A 13,718-nucleotide genomic window follows, 5' to 3' on the forward strand; every position below is an offset into this window, starting at 1 on the left:
GTATATTTAAAAGTATTCTGTGTTTAAGGTAGTACGAGCACCTAGGCGATTTTAGATTTAGGGTTGAAATTTTTTGTACTTTATTTTCAACTTTAATGATGAATTTTGTTATAACTACATTATTGTAGATCAAAAATAAGAATACAATTTTTCGATCTGTATCTTGGTTTCCGAGATATTGAAAGCTAAATAATTAAACAAAATTTTCAATTTTCGGTATTTCGAAAAAAAAAACCATATATTGAAAAATTTTATCTTACTTTTCGTCTGATATTGCCACTAATCACCATCAAAATTGAAAAAATATTTTTTTTTAAATTTGTGTCCCCACTACCGTGTTATCCATACATCCTTAATTAGTCGAGCACAACGGATTATAATTTTTTTCAATAATTAATTAAGGTTTTAACTTTAATTTAAATAGTTTTTTTTTAATTTCCACCGAATAGTTTTGGAAAAAATTGTGAAAACAAATTATCCATCTACCGTTTTACCATAAAACCAATATTAAATATGAAAACCATTGAATATTATCATTAATTTATTTAAATAATCGAGCAACCTCGCCAAAAATTTTCATTCAGAGTCATTTCAGAATTGATTTAGCGTCCAACTTCATATAAACAAAATCAAGCTTTTTATTTAAAATTTCCTTGGTAAGTTTAAAATATTAAAAGGTATTTATATATCTTCTTTTTAAGGTATTTCCAAACTATATTAACTGATCGGGTAGTAAAGGGCAATAATCTTTTTTTTTTTTTGTTTTAATGAAACTGAACCCTAACTTAATTATTAAAATGATTATATTCTTATGAAAAAATGGCAAAAATGGATTTTTAAAATTATAATTATCTGTATAATTCTAAAAATCAAAAAATTTTACCAATTTTTTTTCAAAAATTACACTAACATTTAAAAAAAGGACTATTTTACGCATAAGTTATCAAACAACCTGATGAGCATTCTACCAAAGTTTTCAGAAAAAATATTTCTAAGAAATTAAGGAAATTATGTGTCGAATTTCAGAACAACCGAGACTATATTGAGCTTCGTTTATTCTGGAGCTTCATTTTTTTAATACCTATTGAAATTTTTGAACAGTTCTTGACAGCGTAATAATAGTTTAGAAATACTTTAATTTTATCGGTTAATTAACTTCCAAATTTTATATCAAAACAATAGATATTTATTTGAATAGATAAAAATTTAGTATGATTTCTCTTGATTAATCTCTCAAAAATCGTTGCTTGGTCGTTGTCGCAACCACCTAAAACTAAATTACTAGCTTTTTCGTTTTCGCAACGTGCGTGAGTATTATAGGAGGCGTTTCCATGGCACCGATAATTGTATGGATTACATTTATGACTTACATTGAAAATTTAATATTATTGCCTCACAAATTTAAATAAATAATTATGATAATTTACATTTGAAAAATAATATTTGTGCAATTTGATTTATTATTTTCACAATTTTTAATGCATTAAGTTTAATTAATTAGTGTTTTTCAATAACTTTAATTTGACATTTTCTATAAGATTAACATGTAAAGAACTGCAAATTAGTCATAACAGCCTCCTTTATCGCCAAATTTTTCACAGGAAGCGCTGGCATCGATTTTATTGTCCCTACCATGACTACGCACACAACGAAACTGAATAGAAACATTAATAACGCTATTATTTCCACCAAAAAAAAAAAAAAAAAATATATATATATATACATCTATATATATTATAAAACTTCAATTAAAAATCACCTAATATTGTTAAATTACGTCATTCTCTGATATATAAATTTTATATACTATACATATATAAATGAAAAATATAGGGTAAATATACTACATATATAGAGTAAAGTAAGGTAATGGTATGAATGAAATTTTTTGTAAAAGGGTTAGTGAATTGTTGTTTAAAAAAAATAGGGTAGGAATGTTAAAATATATATATATATAATGATTTAATATTTAACGCGGATAGCAACAAGCTCATTCCAAAAGATGTAACGCATGTAACCACCATATCACAAAAATACCACCCACAAATGTGTATAAATATCTCCCCTTTCGTAAAATTTTTAACTCATCCTCGTCAGTTTCGCTCCCACCTTCAAATATTGAACCATGATTGTCATATTTAAATAAGTATAGAATAAACAGAAATAAGCGGTTGTGGAAATGAATCTTAGAGATCAAATCTACAGTTTTCTGTCATATATTTTCTATGTTGGACTAAGTCTAAATCAATTCTGAAAACTTTAGGGAGGGTTGTCCGATTATTTAAATAAATAAATGACTCTAAAAAAGGCACATTTAACATTGGTTTTATGGCAATACGGTAGATGGATGATATGTTTTCATAGATTTCTCCAAAACTAGTCGATGGAAATTAAACACAAAAAAACTATTTAAATTAAATTTAAAACCTTAATAAATTATTGAAAACAAAAACAAACCGTTGTGTCCGACTAATTAAGGATGTATGAGCACGGTAGTGGTGACATAAATTTAAAAAAACATATATTTTCAATTATGAGAGTGAATTATGTTATAACTTGACAACATAAGACAAAAGTAAGAATATCGAAAATTGATAATTTTCTTTAATTATTTAACTTTCGATATTTTAAAAATCAAGACAGATATCGAAAAATTGTATTCTTATTTTTCGTCTACATTCATGAAGTTATACCAAAATTCATCATCAAAGTTTCAGCCACAAGTCTAAATTTGCCTTGGCGCTCGTACTACCTTTAATAATTTTTTGTTTAAAACTAAAAAACACACTTTATTGCATTTAATTTAATTGTAATGTAAGATTAAAAGCGTGGAGTGCTCTCTACATTGATTCTTTGAATTAGCTGATTTGACAGATATCGACCACTCTGCCTTTAAATTTTACATAACAATTAAAATTATTACTCACTTGTTAGTGCAATAAAACATGTATTTTAGTTTTTTTTAAAAGTATGTGCATTCTCATTATAAGCAAGTTAATTTTTTAAAACCCCTTATGGTGTTAAATGTATAGATTTGAGCTGTAAAAGTTAGCGTTTTTAATATGCAAATCCTATATTGAAGTGTTTTTAAAGGTATACTTTATTATGTAGCAAGGCTAATTTTCTTAAGATTAATTTGGAAAACTAATATTCATTAGTTAAAAACATGACAAATACTTTCCTATTAAGAAAATTATAACAAGCGGCACTCGTTTTTCCATAAAATATATTTAAAGTGATGAAACGAATGGCATTTGTGTGTTATTTCTTCTATAAGTGATTTTCTTTAAATCTTTAGCCAGCAATAACTATGATACCTATATATCATCATAAACTATGATACCTATATATCGAAAAATTTTACTTTAATTTTCTTCTAATTTTCCCAAGTTCTAACAAAATCCACTCTCAAAATTTGAATCGAAAGTCTCAAATATTTTCATACTCATTTTTGTGGGAACGACCTTAAAGTAGGTACAGTTAATCGAATTATAAGTTAAGTTAAAAAGGACTTCTAAGATATTATTACATTGTTTGTTATCAATAAAGTTGATGTAAGCTTGTTAAAAACATTGTGGCACCCCCAAAATTTGGATCTATGGAAAAAATTTTTGATTTACGGGATAAGGCAATAAATTTATATCAAGATATTAAAAAAAATTATACTACAACCAACATCCAAAACCAAACACACACACACACACACACACGCAGACCATCATTAATCTACACAGAAAAATTTGGACCATGATGAGGACCTGTATATGTGCGTGTATATATGTCTGTCAGTCTGATCGTCAACATACGCATTATGTGTATGATAAGTGGGTTCCCTCTTATATTTAAATAACATAACATATGATTATATTTACAAATACTAAACAAAAAAAGCAAAATAAAATTATTGTAACCCTACTGTAAAGTACCTATTGTATGGGTCTAGTGCCAGTCCTGGTATTTGACAATTATTGAAAAACGTTGTTTGAATACACGAAAATTTTCGTAGCCCAGATGTTGATTATATTTTTTTTATCACTTCAGGTGAAAAAGTCTCACTGCACCGGCAGAAAAGTGAAGTTGGTTTTGGAAAATCTTTAGCGTAATATAGCTAATTCCCCATCAAATAACTAGCGTATTATGCGGATAGGTTAAAATTAATGACTATTGAAAATATGATAACTGGTAATTGATGCAAAAATCAGTTTATCCGAAACTCGAAAGAAACTAAATTCCCGTTTGCCAGATACCTTAAAAATTGCAATTTTCAAAATATTAGATGAAGATTACCTATGCTTTGTAGAGTGTCAAGTATTTTTTTACCCATACGTTAATAAATTCAATTTACAAATTCTGGAATTTTAATCATTCGTACTGTAATTAATTAAAAATTTTATTTAAAAACACAATTATTCCAAAGTTTTAGGTTTTCACTTGTATCGACAGTCTCCGTGGCTAATTCTTTTTTTTTTTTTTTGAAACGCAAATTGGGCCTTCATGTCATTTAAACTATTTATAAAAGATGCAAAACCAAAAAAAAATTGATAAATGAAGTTAAGATTCGATTTTATCATCATCTATAGATAACAAATTTTAAAAAAAAAATCCATTTTAAGGGACAAGCTTTTATTGTACTATAAAGTAGAAAATAATTTTATCTATAAGTCACTCATATTCGACTATTTGTAAGGGCTCTAGGCGCTTAATATCAAGGAAGAATCAAAAAGTAATTAGGCATGTGGAGTAGATGAGGCGTTCCGATTCATTTTTGATATTTTAAATTAACCGCCTCAAGCTTTTACAAATAGTCGGGTATGAGTGACTTATAAATAAAATTATTTTCTACTTTTTAGTACAATAAAAGCTTGTCCCTTAAAAAGTATTTTTTTATCAAAATTTTTAATTTAAGATTAAAAAAATGTATTTAAATAAAATATGGTGGAAGCGATGGGAAAATCAGGACGCCACAACCTTACCATGCATTGTCATCCAAACTAAATGTGCATCCAAAATTTCAGCTCAATTGGTTGATGATATCTACTTCAAAATTGAGTTCAAAGAATCCACCGTAACATGCATACATACATTGCAAGTTAAATAAAAGCGTTTAAAAAGATGCACAAAACTAGAAAAAAAAAACTTTACATATTTTGATTATGAAACTAAATTTTTACATTTACCAAATCTCCCACAAAACTATCAATTTCACTCTTGAACTGTGGGCTGAAATAAAATGCCAGAAAGTGAGTCGGGTTTCCGAATAGGGCTTAGGACTTCCATATGATTGAGTTCATAGTCATTTCAGAAGACTTAGGAGTTCGTTCAGCCGTTCTGAAATGACTATCAAATACAATGTCCGGCCCTAGGCGCATACTTCAGTACCAAAGTACCAAAGTATTGTTAAAAATTAAAATGTTTTTTAGTTTTTAAAAATGTTATAAATTTTATGCATATATATATATATAATATTATGTTTTAATTCTGAAATACATAACTCATGTTATGTAATACATAACGTTATGTTGTATACGTAACTACATATGTAGTATTATGTACTTACACATTAGAGACCAAAACATTATAATATTATTAAATATTTAAATGACCAACATGGACTTTATATATGTTCGAATATGATGAATGTATGTAATGGCAAAAATTGGGATAAAATCAACAAACACACAAAAAAACAAGTGAAAACAAATAATTGATTGAGTTAACTGTTGAAATACCATGTTTAGACAGTGTTCATTACTCGTTTGTTTTTTATGTCATATAAGTATAGAAAGATAGCCACTCTTAGGTAGCAACACACACATTACCGATAATCCCATATAATACATACTACATAGAATGTTCGATTTACATCTAGGCATATAAATATCACGAGTTTGACAGAATACATGCGTTAAGCAAGGCATCTAAGTGTGAGGTGTTATATACATGTGTTGAAACTTGGATATGCGTTGAGATAGTTGTAAGACGCTTTAAGAGTGAGAGTTTCTTAGTTGCATAGATGAACTACAACAGATAAGCGACGATACAAGTCACTTTTGCAATTTCATATATAGCCTATAATACCTCTAATAATACCTCTCACTTAGATGAGAGACATATAAAGAGCATTTTTATACCATGTATATATGAAATATACATAGTATATTAAGTTTAGTCCCAAGTTTGTAACGCTTAAAAATAATGATGCTAGGAAAAAAATTTTGTCATAGCTGTTCATAAAAACACCTAATTAGTCCATTTCCGGTTGTCCGTCCGTCCGTCTGCGGACACGATAACTCAAAAACGAAAAAAGATATCAAGCTGAAATTTTTACAGCGTACTCAGGACGTAAAAAGTGAGGTCAAGTTCGTAAATGAGCATCATAGGTCAATTGGGTCTTGGGTCCGTAGGGCCCATCTTATAAACCGATAGAGATAGAACAAAAGTTTAAATGTAAAAAATGTTTCTTATCAAAAAAAAAACAACTTTTGTTTGAAACATTTTTTCGTAAACATCACTGTTTACCCGTGAGGGCGCCAATTAGGCGGAAATTTTATATTATGTGCTATACTTGATTATCAGTTATGTATGTGTCACATGTTTGTATGTGTAATGTGATAAAGAAATCAACACTGACTTTGGTATTTCAACAATTAACTCAGTCAATTGTTTGTTTTCACTTGTTTATTCATAAATATTTAAACTATTCAATAATAAAAAAATTACTAAAATTTATTTAAACGAATAATCAGCTCTACTTTGCGTATTCCATTCAAAATTATTACTACAAAATTGTTAATTATTCCAAAATTACAAGTATTGGTTTTTTCGATTTTTTGGAATTTTTTTAAGGGGTACCCCTTTATAAAAAATCGAAAAAATCGAGAAAATTTTTTTGTCTCTGATTTTGATAAAACTCTGTTTATAAGGTAATTTTGACCCAAAAAATTCAAAAATCATATTTATATAACGATTAGGCAACTAGTTTCGGAGATATCGAGCCAAAATATGGAATAATGGGTGATATTTCAAAAACTATGCTTCCAATCATCAAATGAATACGATTTTTGAATTTTTTGGGTCAAAATTACCTTATATACTACATTTCATTCGAATCAGAACCAATAAATTTTTTTCGATTTTTTGAAATTTTTTTAAGGGGTACCCCTTTATAAAAAATCGAAAAAATCGAGAAAATTTTTTTGTCTCTGATTTTGATAAAACTCTGTTTATAAGGTAATTTTGACCCAAAAAATTCAAAAATCATATTTATATAACGATTAGGCAACTAGTTTCGGAGATATCGAGCCAAAATATGGAATAATGGGTGATATTTCAAAAACTATGCTTCCAATCATCAAATGAATACGATTTTTGAATTTTTTGGGTCAAAATTACCTTATATACTACATTTCATTCGAATCAGAACCAATAAATTTTTTTCGATTTTTTGAAATTTTTTTAAGGGGTACCCCTTTATAAAAAATCGAAAAAATCGAGAAAATTTTTTTGTCTCTGATTTTGATAAAACTCTGTTTATAAGGTAATTTTGACCCAAAAAATTCAAAAATCATATTTATATAACGATTAGGCAACTAGTTTCGGAGATATCGAGCCAAAATATGGAATAATGGGTGATATTTCAAAAACTATGCTTCCAATCATCAAATGAATACGATTTTTGAATTTTTTGGGTCAAAATTACCTTATATACTACATTTCATTCGAATCAGAACCAATAAATTTTTTTCGATTTTTTGAAATTTTTTTAAGGGGTACCCCTTTATAAAAAATCGAAAAAATCGAGAAAATTTTTTTGTCTCTGATTTTGATAAAACTCTGTTTATAAGGTAATTTTGACCCAAAAAATTCAAAAATCATATTTATATAACGATTAGGCAACTAGTTTCGGAGATATCGAGCCAAAATATGGAATAATGGGTGATATTTCAAAAACTATGCTTCCAATCATCAAATGAATACGATTTTTGAATTTTTTGGGTCAAAATTACCTTATATACTACATTTCATTCGAATCAGAACCAATAAATTTTTTTCGATTTTTTGAAATTTTTTTAAGGGGTACCCCTTTATAAAAAATCGAAAAAATCGAGAAAATTTTTTTGTCTCTGATTTTGATAAAACTCTGTTTATAAGGTAATTTTGACCCAAAAAATTCAAAAATCATATTTATATAACGATTAGGCAACTAGTTTCGGAGATATCGATCCCAAATATGAGAAAATGGGTGATACTTCTAAAACTATGCTTTCAATCAACAAATGAACACAATTTTTGAATTTTTTGGTTTAGGTGTTCATCGAATCATCTAATTAGTCAATTTTCGGTTGCCCGTCCGTCCATCTGTGAACACGATAACTCAAAATCGAAAAAAGATATCAAGATGAAATTTTAACAGCGCACTCAAGACGTAAAAGTGAGGTCGAGTTCGTAAATGAGCAACATAGGTCAATTGGATTTTGGGTCCGTAGGAACCATCTTGTAAACCGTTAGAGATAGAACAAAAGTTTAAATGTATAAAAGGTTCCTTATCAAAGAAATAAACAACTTTTATTTGAAATATTTTTTTGTAAACATCACTGTTTACCCGTGAGGGTGCAAATTAGATGCAAATTTTATAGTATGTATTAAAATGGGATTATTAGTTATGTATGTGTGACATGTATAGGTATATGTGTAATGTGATAGAATAATCAACACTGTCTATACATGGTATTTCAACAACTAACTCAGTCAATAGTTTGTTTTCACTTGTTTTTTAATAAAACCGCCTCAATTTTTTTCTAAACATCACAATATATTTTTAAATACATATGTCATTTTGATGTAAAAGATATTTACCTTATAAATAAATATCGCACGCATTATTACATACTATAAAAATATATATCTATGTGATGTAATTTTAATATTATAATGTATGTAAATGTTACCATTCTTATCATTTCAATTTATTGATAAAAAAATATTTTTATTTACAAAAAATAATCGGCATTTCATCAAAAGCCCTCCGAAGAAAACATACTTTGATGAAACGTAAATAGAATTATTTAAAATAGCAAATTTTAAATTGGGGTTTGTGCAATATGTACTTAAGATAGCACGAGCACCAAGGCAATTTTAGATTTAGAAATGAAATTATTTTTACCTTATTAAATAAAATTTTCAATTTTCGATATTTTGAAAATTACTCCAAATATACAAAATTTTATTCTTACTTTTCGTCTTATATTATCAAGTTATAACATAATTCACACTATCAAAATTGAAAAAATATATTTTTTTTGTATCCCCACTACCATGCTCATACATCCTTAATTAGTCGGGCAAAATGGTTTTATCTTGTTTTCAATAATTAATTAAGGTTTTAACTTTAATTTAAATAGTTCTTTTTTTAATTTCTACCGACTAGTTTTGTAGAAATCTATGAAAACATATCATCCATAGACCGTCCGTCCGTCTGTGGACACGATAACTCAAAAACGAAAAAAGATATCGAGCTAAAATTTTTACAGCGTACTCAGGACGTAAAAAGTGAGGTCAAGTTCGTAAATGAGCATCATAGGTCAATTGGGTCTTGGGTCCGTAGGACCCATCTTGTAAACCGTTAGAGATAGAAAAGTTTAAATGTAAAAAATGTTCCTTATAAAAAAATAAAAAACTTTTGTTTGAAACATTTTTTTGTAAACATCACTGTTTACTCACGAGGGCGTTAATTATGTGCAAATTTTATAGTATGTATTAATATAGGTATATATCTTTTGTTATTTACGTGACGTCATAAAAACAAACGATTGCGCATCAACACTGTCTATACATTTTTGTATGTGTTATGTGATAAAGAAATCAACACTGACTGTGCATGGTATTTCAACAATTAACTCAGTCAATTGTTTCTTTTCACTTGTTTAAAACCATATTTTTTCCAACTCAAATTTGAATATTACTTTGTATAGTATATCTCTGAACACGTATTTAAATTATCCACCTAAATACCCCAAAACCTACCTATGTAGGTTGTTATTTAGATACCTACCATTCACATATATATATATATAGGTAATATATATAAATATATAATGTCATTTTCAAACATACTTTTCATACATACATGACATAAAAATGTATTATTGGTGTCATTAAAAAATATATATTATTTTTTACGACATTTTATATTTTTATTTCATTTTTTTTTTTTTTTTTTAACAGATAAACAAAAATAAATATTGAATTTGTAATCAAATATACAAACTCATTGTATATTTATTTATATATTATATATATATAATATATAATATAAAATATAATAACAACTATAAACTCCTTCGATATTGTGTAATATGTACATATTATATAATGAAACCCTAATAGCCTTGGAGCCCGTAACAGTAAAAATGCACTAACAGGGATTTCGAAAATTCGCATATCTATCAATTCAATTTAACGATAGGTACAATATGGATTAGGTGTGCCAAGGTTTATCCTGGCAGAATAATTTTTCGCCAGGATTTTTTTTCTTTTTACTCGTGTGAAAAATATTTTGGTCAAGTTTTGAGCTGTCACACCGAGATATTTCGAAAGTATAACTCAAAACGAACAAATTAAAAAAGTAATTCCGCGATAAGGGTAAAATTTTATTGGCTTTATATATTAAAAATCGGCTCGACAGTAATTTTTGCCACGCTATCACACCAAATTTTCCTGAAAATGTATAAAATTTGCAATAAAATAGTTTCTTACAAATTAATTTCCATGAAAGTAATAAAAATACTTAATTATTAAAAATATAAAAATTTATAAAAAATATTTCTGCCAAGATAAACCCTGCAGTAAGTGCAGTTTTAATGTCACGGGCTCCCCGCTTATAAACATTATAGAGGAAGATAGTCTACTGCATAGTACAAACCCATGCGATTTTCCGATAATTGATGGTTTTCATAAGCTAAATGAGAAATCGGTAATCTAGATTAAAAAAATTGCAGCTTTATATGACAGTTAAATGTATACAGGGTGTCTTTTTTAAGTTGACATATGCTTGAAACTTGAAAAATTAAATAAATTTAATTTAATTTTGAAAATAAGAATGTGGTAAATAGAATTGATAACGAAAATTTTAAATTTATAAAGTTTATTCCATTCAATAGATACCAAAGAAAAATATAAAATTATATGTCAATACAGATTTAAACTGTCATGACAGTACTTTAGTACTTAGACACAAATTCCAGATGGCATTGATGCCTGTATACGCGACCTAGTCCTCTATCTTATACTCTTTGGTGTAAGTAATAATAATATGCACAATGACGGCAAACTAAGCACATCATGTCTCACGTCACGTGATTTTGATCGAAAGAAAAAAATTTGTGTTTTCATTTATAAAATCAGTTGCCAAAATGGTACTTTTTGATTTTTTTTAATAAACAGTGAAGTATTAATAACTTTTGAACACAAAAATAAATTTCTTGTTTGGGAGCGTAAAGAAAAATCAATTACACGATTGATTATATATTGAAAGGTATAGATCGGGCATAATTAGATCAGGCAACGGCATGCGAGTTATTTTAAGTCACCATTGTTGCGACTTTATTGTGTGTCATAAACTTTATTGTGTAAACTTTATCCAAGTTCGCATTGCTCATAGAGGAGGAAGCGAGGCGGATATACGACTTTTCTATCTATCTCCGTTTCTCTAATAGTAATGAGATAAATAAAAAAAAAATAAGCAAAAAGTCTGAGGGACTTCTCTAAGTCCCGTTTGCCCATGCCTGGTATAGATAAAATCATCAAAAACCCAACAGATGTCAAAACATTATTTACAATTGAAATAAAATTAACTTTTCAGGGTCATTAGCTTCCAAAAATAATTTTCTTGAAGATTTTGCAAAAAAAAAAAAAGGTGTTGGTGCAGGGTAAATTTTTAATACTTCCTTCCGGTTTTTCGTATCCAAATATATTTATAATATCTATTTGAACATTAGTCAAAAAGTTATCGCTAGACTTTTACGCGCTAACAGACACTACGCTATCATACAATAGTCTGCCATCTATGAAACAATTTATCAACTATTCCAATAATGTATATACAGATATCTATAACATGAAATATAATTATGTTCAAAAACTTCCGATAAAATTCAAAATAATTTTTAAAAATTATTATATTATATTATATAAATAAAAAAGAAATTCACTTACTTTGCATTGAAATTATGAAAACATTTTCGGGTAAATGTGAAAACACTATCTGAAAAAAAATAACATAAAATCATCGCCATTACGAAAAATATATTTGAAATTTTGTAAAGAAAATTTACTTATCAATTTCAAACCGACACCAAAGTAAGAATTGATATTTCAATTTAATATTTTAAAGAAGGTATTCATAGTTTAATATTAATGAATTTTAGGAAAATTAAACAATGGTTTTATTTTTAGAAAAAGGGACTCAAAAAACATGTAGATTGATCAATAATAATTTTCGGATCAATAATCAAATATATGGTCAGTTATCAGTCGTTAAAACAGTAGTGTTCAGAAATCATGCTGAATTAATTTCTAATCCTGTCTTGATTAATTCATATGGAATAATCTTGGAATTGAAATTTTCCTCAATGTTGTTCTTTTCTGTGAATGAAAATTGTTTAACACTAGCTGCACATATTTGGCTGTAGATAGTCAAAAAATTAAATTGATTATTTTTTCCAGAATTCATATCTATTTATTCGGATAAATTGGAATTTTCCTGGGTCTAAGTAATCAAATCCCTAGTTTATCAAACGAAAAGGTTTTTTTTTTAGGACTTTTTGAACGAAGGTTTTTAAGAAATTTTTACTTGTATCAGAACAACCTTCATAAATGTCTTATTTCATTGATAAATAATTCATAAAATTCATTATCAATATTGTACTACAATATTTGAACTCTTTTGAACTACCTACAAGCATAAATCATAACTGAATCCCTCTCCCCCTCCTTAAACGTAATAATTAATTAAATCCACAGGTGTGACAAACATAACCAAAATTTAAAATAAAAAATCAAAACACCGATCATTAAATATTTATTTTATTATAAGTATTATTTATTTTAATAAACAGAAAATAAAATGTTATTTTGTTTAGGTTAGTTCATAGATAAATAAATTACATAGATAAAAACATATCTATCAAAAAATAAAATAACAAAAGACAGTCGCCTGATCGCCATTTAAATACAATCATACTGTCATTCAAATAACAAATCAAAAAAATTAATTAATGGAATAAATGAAAAATAAAATGACGCTCACCTTAAAAAATAATAAACAAATGAATTTAATTAAAAAACTAAAAAAAAAAACTAAACTACAAACATAATCAAACATAAAAATTAAATGATAAAAACATAAAATAACATAATATCAAATGTGTTTTTGTGTATATGTGTATAATATTATGATTGAAAGCGTCGGTATGCTGTATCTGACCGTCGGAACATAGCCAAGAATGTTTGTATATGCTGCCTCTCTGTCACTCTTCAAGCAGGTGGCTGAGTATCATCGCGTCGTGGCGCGGACAACGTCGAAAATAACGGCGCTGTCGTCTCGGCGCTCACCGCCTATTTTGAATCATATTATACTATTCATAATTTCTAAAACATTTTAAACAAAACATTCTTTAAATTTTATCAAAACTTAACATGTTTTACTTGATAATGGTTTA

At 27.3% G+C, this 13,718-nt stretch overlaps 1 protein-coding gene across 1 annotated transcript in view; it reads right to left on the reverse strand.

Moving 5' to 3' along the window:
• The window catches only part of LOC123296756 (protein bric-a-brac 1-like), a 461,654-nt gene extending 448,313 nt beyond the window's left edge, over positions 1 to 13,341 (reverse strand). Inside the window, exons 1-2 of the mRNA XM_044878401.1 lie at positions 13,307 to 13,341; positions 12,214 to 12,262 (exon numbers count right to left, since the gene is read on the reverse strand). The gene's annotated coding sequence lies outside the window, so the exon portion shown is untranslated. The remainder of the gene's footprint in view (positions 1 to 12,213; positions 12,263 to 13,306) is intronic.
• Between the last annotated feature and the right edge of the window lie 377 nt (positions 13,342 to 13,718).

Source organism: Chrysoperla carnea, chromosome 3, assembly GCF_905475395.1.
Source record: "Chrysoperla carnea chromosome 3, inChrCarn1.1, whole genome shotgun sequence".
Classification (NCBI taxonomy): Eukaryota; Metazoa; Arthropoda; class Insecta; order Neuroptera; family Chrysopidae; genus Chrysoperla; species Chrysoperla carnea.